The sequence below is a fragment of the Procambarus clarkii genome, chromosome 39 (genome assembly GCF_040958095.1).
Source record: "Procambarus clarkii isolate CNS0578487 chromosome 39, FALCON_Pclarkii_2.0, whole genome shotgun sequence".
In the NCBI taxonomy this organism is placed as follows: Eukaryota; Metazoa; Arthropoda; class Malacostraca; order Decapoda; family Cambaridae; genus Procambarus; species Procambarus clarkii.
In genome coordinates this window covers 20,546,248-20,553,562 of record NC_091188.1, presented here as the reverse complement: position 1 = coordinate 20,553,562, position 7,315 = coordinate 20,546,248, and positions in this window count along the sequence as shown.

Below are 7,315 nucleotides of genomic sequence, written 5' to 3'. Positions count from 1 at the left end.
CTCTGCTCCCAGATACAGACTTCAGCGGATACAGGGAATGTATGACGTCATCAAGCAGGCCCTCGGCCCAATCCAGAGGAAGACTGCTCCTCTGAAATCTGCCACTGGCGAGGTGATTCAGGACCAGACACTGCAGCTGAAGCGCTGGATCGAGCACTACTCTGAGCTATACGCCAGGGACAATGTGGTCACCGAAGACGCCCAGAGAGCCATTGTCTGCCTGTGCTAATGGAGCTCGACAGCGAACCGACCCTGGAAGAACTCAGTGATGCCCTAGACTCCCTTGCTTCTGGTAAAGCTCCTGGCAAAGATGGCATTCCTGCTGACACCTTGAAGTGTTGCAGAGGTAGCCTGCTCATGGAGCTGCATGAAATTCTCTGCCTCTGCTGGGAAGAAGGAGAGGTGCCACAGGACATGAGGGATGCCAACATCGTCACGCTGTATAAGAATAAAGGTGACAGGGGTCATACCTCTCAACAACTACCGTGGAATCTCCCTCCTCAGTATTGTCGGAAAGCTGTTTGCTCGAGTCGCATTGAAAATGCTCCAAGTACTTGCAGAAAGAGTCTATCCAGAATCACAATGCGGATTCAGAGCTGACAGGTCCACCATCGACATGGTGTTTTCCCTCAGACAACTGCAGGAGAAATGCAGGAAACAGAAGCAGCCACTCTTCATAGCCTTCATAGATCTGACGAAGGCCTTCGACCTCGTCAGCAGGGATGGCCTGTTCAAGATCCTCCCCAAAATCGGATGCCCACCCAGGCTCCTCAGCATCATAAGATCTTTCCATGAGAACATGAGGGGCACCGTGGTCTTTGATGGATTAACATCAGACGCCTTTGACATCCGAAGTGGAGTAAAGCAGGGCTGCGTACTGGCTCCAACCCTATTCAGGATTTTCTTCGCAGTTATGCTGTGGCACGCCTTCGGATCTGTCACGGAAGGCATTTACCTCCGGACCACGTCGGATGGAAAGCTCTAAAACCTCAAAAGGCTGAGAACCAAGACAAAGGTTCGGCTGAGGTTTCTGCGCGACTTCCTTTTTTTCCGACGACGCAGCAGTCACTGTCCACTCAGCCGAAGACCTCCAACGGCTCATAACCCGCTTCAGCGAGGCCTCTCAGGCTTTCGGACTCACCATCAGCCTGAAGAAAACACAAGTCATGGGACAAGGAGTGGACTCCCCACCTGACATTGGCATTTCCGATTCCAAACTGGAAGTCGTTCACGACTTCGTGTACCACAATCTCTGACTCCCTCTCTCTTGATACGGAGCTAAACAAACGCATTGGTAAGGCATCTACTACCATGTCCAGACTGACAAAGAGAGTGTGAGCCAACAATAGGCTGACTGAAAATACTAAGATTCAGGTTTACAGAGCCTGTGTCCTGAGCACTCTCCTTTATGACAGTGAGTCTTGGACCCTCCGCGCCCGTCAGGAAAGACAGCTGAATGCCTACCACCTGCGCTGCCTTCAACACATCTTGGACATCACCTGGCAGGACAAGGTGACAAACAACAACGTCTTGGGGAGAGCAAGAATCACCAGCATGTACACAATGCTGAAACAGAGACGAATGCGCTGGCTCGGGCACGTTGTGCGAATGGGCGATGGCAGGATCCCCAAGAATCTCCTGTACGGAGAGCTGATGCAGGGAAAGCGTCCAACAGGCAAGCCCCAGCTACGGTACAAAAACGAATGCAAGAGGGACCTGAAAGCCATGGACGTCGATCTTGCTATATGGGAGACACTGGCTGCAGACCGTTCAGCCTGGAGGCAGTCTGTTCAAAGAGGTCTCTCCAAGTTCGAGGAGTCACTTGCCAAGGAATCGGAGGCAAAGAGACAGAGAAGGAACGCCGATAGCACGGAAGACAGACCAGAATCGAACTTCGTTTGTGCTCGGTGTGGGATGGACTGCCACTCGCGGATTGGCCTCATCAGTCACACCAGACGCTGCACCAGGACTGACAACTCCATAGTCTCCCGAGACTGAAGGATGCCTACTACTACTACTAAATGTTATTTGCCATTTCAAATCAACCTTCTGCAATTAAGATTGCCAGTTCATTGTTACAGCTTGAAAAAACAAAACTCTCTCTCTCTCTCCACAAAACCTAAACCTGGATAAAGGTATTATTTATGGTTCAATGTTGACGCCTCAAACAAACAATTTCCCTGAAAGGTTCACACGAAGCTTACTGGAGTTAAGAGCCGACCCCTCCATTCATATAACAAAGGTTGATAAATCCAGCTCTGTTGTTATTCTAAACAAGGACGAATATATTTCGAAAATGAATGATCTCAAAGATTCTTGAACATACATTAAACTCACAAAAATATCCTCTTGATGACATCATAAAGTTCATCAATAGCAGCTTAAGAAAGTTGTTAATTAATTATAAATATCTTCTTAATCAATTTAGTACCTTATCACCTTCATTACCATATCTCTATGGACTTGTGAAGACTCATAAACCTAACTCTCCCATGAGGCCTATCATCAGCTCAGTGGGATCCATTTCTTATAAGCTTTCTAAATGACTGACTAAAATTTTGTCCTCATTGTTAGGAACTATTTCCTCTTCTCATTTGACCAATTCTCTTGATTTAGTTAAGAAACTGAATAGTGTTCCAATCAATCCTGATGTAAAGTTATTCAGTTTGACGTTTGTTCTATGTTTACAAAGGTGCCTGTTGATATTCTTGATCATCTTGCTCATGAATTCATGTTTTACCTCTTTCTACTGATATTGTTGTCAATCTTGTTAAGTTGTGCATAAAAGAATGAAAATTTACCTTTAATAATGAGTATTATTTACAGACTTTTGGATTGGCAATGGGGAATCCTTTATCGCCATTGCTTTTTAACATGGAATTCTTCGAAAAGAAATTAGTTTCAAAATTACCCCTGGAATCATTCCATGATTTGGATATGTTCATGAAATTTTGTGTATATGGCCTACAGATGTAAACACTGACGATTTTGTAGCTAAACTTAATGATCAAGTCACCGAAAAATAATGAAATTCTCACCAAATTGATTGGGAGGTGGCTTCTTTAATAACAAATTGTAAAAGTACTTTCAATAGGAACATAATTGAATGTGCTTTAATACAGATTACAAAATCATGTAATTTGATCATTAGCAGTGGCTTATATAATCTAGATAAATTTTTGACTAATCAGTTAGAGGGCGATTTGAGTAGGATCATTCATACATATTTTTCTCACTAATTTCATTTCTCATTTTTCTCACTAATTCATAATCTACTATCTTATGCTATTATTATCCATGTATGGGTCTATTGGCCCATACATGGGTTTTAATAGGGGCCCATTGGCCCATATGATGCAGTTCTTATTTTATATCCACCTAATCCCATTCATATATTTGTCATTGTTCCTCGCTTCACCTCTTTCTCCTGCCTATATATGTCCAAACCTATTGACTTGTAAATCCCCTGATCCAGTCCCAGTACGGCAGGCCTTGGTGGTTGGACTTGGCCAAAACAATGGAAACTCTTGGGCTGCCAGAGCAGGAAATGTTCTACACAGACTACATTTAAAAAGCATGTTTCTTGATAGAGAGGGTGATCAACTACACCCAACCTACACTCCTACCCCACCGTGGGAAGAGCCTACCTTCAAAATAGTAATAGAAATTCTCCCAACGAAAAAGGCTGCCTACGATTCAACAGTGCTCTGGCGCATAATAGAAAAACAAATTGTATAGCATTGCAGTAGCAGGAGCCACCCACATCTTCATAGACGGATCGGTTGACAAAGAATATGAGAGTGTTGGCGCTGCTCTTTGCACGGCCTGCGAACAGGCATATAGGAGACTGGGAGTACTAGTATCATCAACCCAAACTGAGCTGTTTGCCATACACCAGGCATTCGCATATGTGATTGCACAAAACACTCAAAATGCAATCATACTAACAGACTCACAAGCTGCACTTCAAATATTAGGACAAAAACAGTGGAAAGAGAACGTGGAAATAATTACCACCATTTTGTATCTTGAAGCAGTCGCTAAAGACAAAGGACTCAACATAACCTTAAACTGGATCTCATCCCATGTTGGAATCCCATTAAATGAGAAAGCCGATGAAATTGCTAAATTCGTAACTCGTCATCCAGTGATACGTAAAACAATTCAACCCAGCCTTGAGAACATAAAAAAACATCATCACCAAAAAACTCTCACACCTCAACAAAGCCTATCTACACCAGAGAGTAGCAGAAGGTTCGCCCTCTGCAATATGGTATCTACAGGCAACCCTCTGCAATTTGGTACCTTTTTTTGATAAACAGCACCATCTGTTGGATGTAAGAGCAACACACACTATACTAAATATGTTACAATTCGATTTCAATGTTTTTAATTGCATTAATATAATTAAATTTCATAGATTTCGATTTATTTTCATTTTTATTTAATTATTTTGTGTGACATTGTGTTGGAATTGAGCTCAGTTGTTTTCCATATCGTTCATTTCCTAAATATAGGTATAGATACCACACCTGTGACAGATAAAAACATTCTTTTTTTAAGAAACAGCGCCATCTGTTGCATGTAAGAACAACACACGCTATACTAAATATGTTACAATTCTATTTCAATGTTTCCGATTGCACTGACAAATTGAATTTTCATGGAATTCGATTTATTTTCATTTTCATTTAAATAATTTGTGGAACATTGTGCTGGAATTGAGCTGTGTTGTTTACAGTACCATTCATTTCATGAAAACAGTTTATTTTTTTTATTTTTTTATTTTTTATTCATTTTTGTTAACAATTTTTTTATATTTCACTGATGGGAACTTCAGATCATTTGATGTTCCCAATTTTCTCATGGGACCATCAGATCGTTTGGGTATGCATCGGGCGAGGGATTGGGGAATGGTGGAGATGATGAGAGGATGGGAATGGGGAATGGTGGGGAGGACGAGGGGATGGGAATGGGGAATAGTGGGGAGGACGAGGGAACAGAGGAGGGGGTAATGGTTGGCAGGACGAGGGGACGTGAGTGGGAAATGGTGGAGGAGTACGAAGGGACAGGGGAGGGGGTAATGGTTTGGAGGATGAGGGGGACAGGGGAGTCGTGTATAATGGGAACGAGGAATGCACTGGGGAATGGAGAATGGTGGGGAGGACAAGGGGACTGGGGAGTGGGTGATGGAGAAAGACAAGGGGATGGGGAGGAAGGAATGGTTGGGAGGACGAGAGGATGGGGTAGTGGGAGATGGTGGGGAGGACAAAGGGACGGTGGCGTTGGGAATGGGTAGGTGGACGAGAAGTGCTGGAGTGGGGATGGTGGGGGAGGACATAGGGATGAATGAGGAAGGGAATGGTGGGGAGGACGAGGGGACGGGGGTTGGGGGAATGGTGGGGAGGACGAGGGGACAGGGGTTGGGGGAATGATGGGGAGGACTGGGAGGCAAGGGAAGATTGCTGTGGCTCAGCAACGTGCATGCTTTGCTGAGCCACAGCAACTCGTGGTCAGGTACAGCTAGTCTATATAAATAAAAATGGAAATGTTCGTTTGTTCAAAATCGCTAATCTCCGAAAGTTCTTCACCAATTGGTTTGAAATTTTCACACAACGTTGCATTCAAAAAGGAGCTTGTTTTTATATACCTACTACATACATGCCTCACATGTAACAGGACAAACATGCTTTTTTGAAAAACAGCACTATCTATTGGACGTAAGAGCAACTCATGCTGTAATCTCTGAAAGTTCTTCACCAATTGCTTTGAAATTTTGACACAACATTCCATTCAAATACGTGCATGTTTTTATATACTTACTATACAGATGCCACACCTGTGACAGGTATTTTTTTTTAACAGCGCCATCTGTTGCACTTAATAGCAACACACACTATACTAAATATGTTAGGAATCCATTTCAATGTTTCTGATTGCATTGATAAATTTAATTTTTATAGATTGTGATTGATGTTCATTTTGATTTAATTATTTTGCATGACAGTGTAATTCACACAAAATAATTAAATTAAAATGAAAATAAACCAAAATCTATGAAAATTCAATTTATCAATGCAATCAGAAACATTGAAATGGAATTGTAACATATTTAGTATAGCATGTGTGTTGCTCTTAAATGCAATAGATGGCGCTGTTTTTAAAGAAAAGCATAATTTTACCTGTCATAGGTGTGGCATGTATACTTATACTTACAAAATGAACGGTATGGTAAACAACACATCTCAATTCCAACACAATGTCACACACAATAATTCAATAAAAAATAAAAAAAATCGAAATCTATGAAAATAAAATTTATCAATGCAATCGGAAACATTGAAATGGAATTCGTGACATATTTAGTATAGCGTGCATGTTGCCACTATATGCAACAGATGGCACTTTTTTTTCAAAAACTCATGTTTTTACCTGTCACAGGGGTGGCATCTATATAGTAGTATTTATAAAGACGCGCCTATTCGAATGCATCGTTGTGTCAAAATTTCAAAACAATCAGTGAAGAACTTTCTGAAATTACAGTGTGTGTTGCTCAAACGTCCAAGAGATGGCGCTGTTTTTTAAAAAAAAATGTTTCTTCCTATCGCAAGTGAGGCATATATATAGTAGATATATAAATAGATGCGCGCATTCGAATGTAATGTTGTGTCAAAATTTCAAAGCAATCGGTAAAGAGGTTTTGAAGATTTCCCTCACATGAAAAACACAGTTTTTCAGAAAAAGCATGTTTTTTTGGCCATCACAGACGTGGCATCCATATAGTATGTATTTAAAAACCTGCTCGGATGCGAATGGAACGCTGTGTGAAAATTTCAAAGCAATCGGTGAAGAACTTTCGAAGATTAGCGATTATGCACAAACGAACATATCCATTTTTATTTCTATACTAGCTGTACCGGCCACGCGATGTTGTGGCTCAGCAACCTTCTGCGCACAGTAACCTTCCCCTGTCTCCCAGTCCTCCCCACCATTTCCCACTCCCCGTCCCCTCATCCTCCCATCTATTCTCCACTCCCTCGTCCTCTTGTCCTCCTCACAATTACCCCCCTCCCTCGTCTCCTTGTCCTCCCCACCGTCCCCCACTCCACTCCACCGTCTCCTCGTCCTCCAAACTATTTACCCACTCCACCATCCCCTCGTCCTCCCAACCATCTCCAACTCCCCCCTTCCCCTCGTCCTCCCTACCATTCCCCCCTCCCTCATCCTTTCGTCCTCTCCACCCATCCCCTACTCCCCTGTCCTCTTGTCCACCCCACCATTCTCCATTCCCCTGTCCCCTAATCCCCACCTCCCC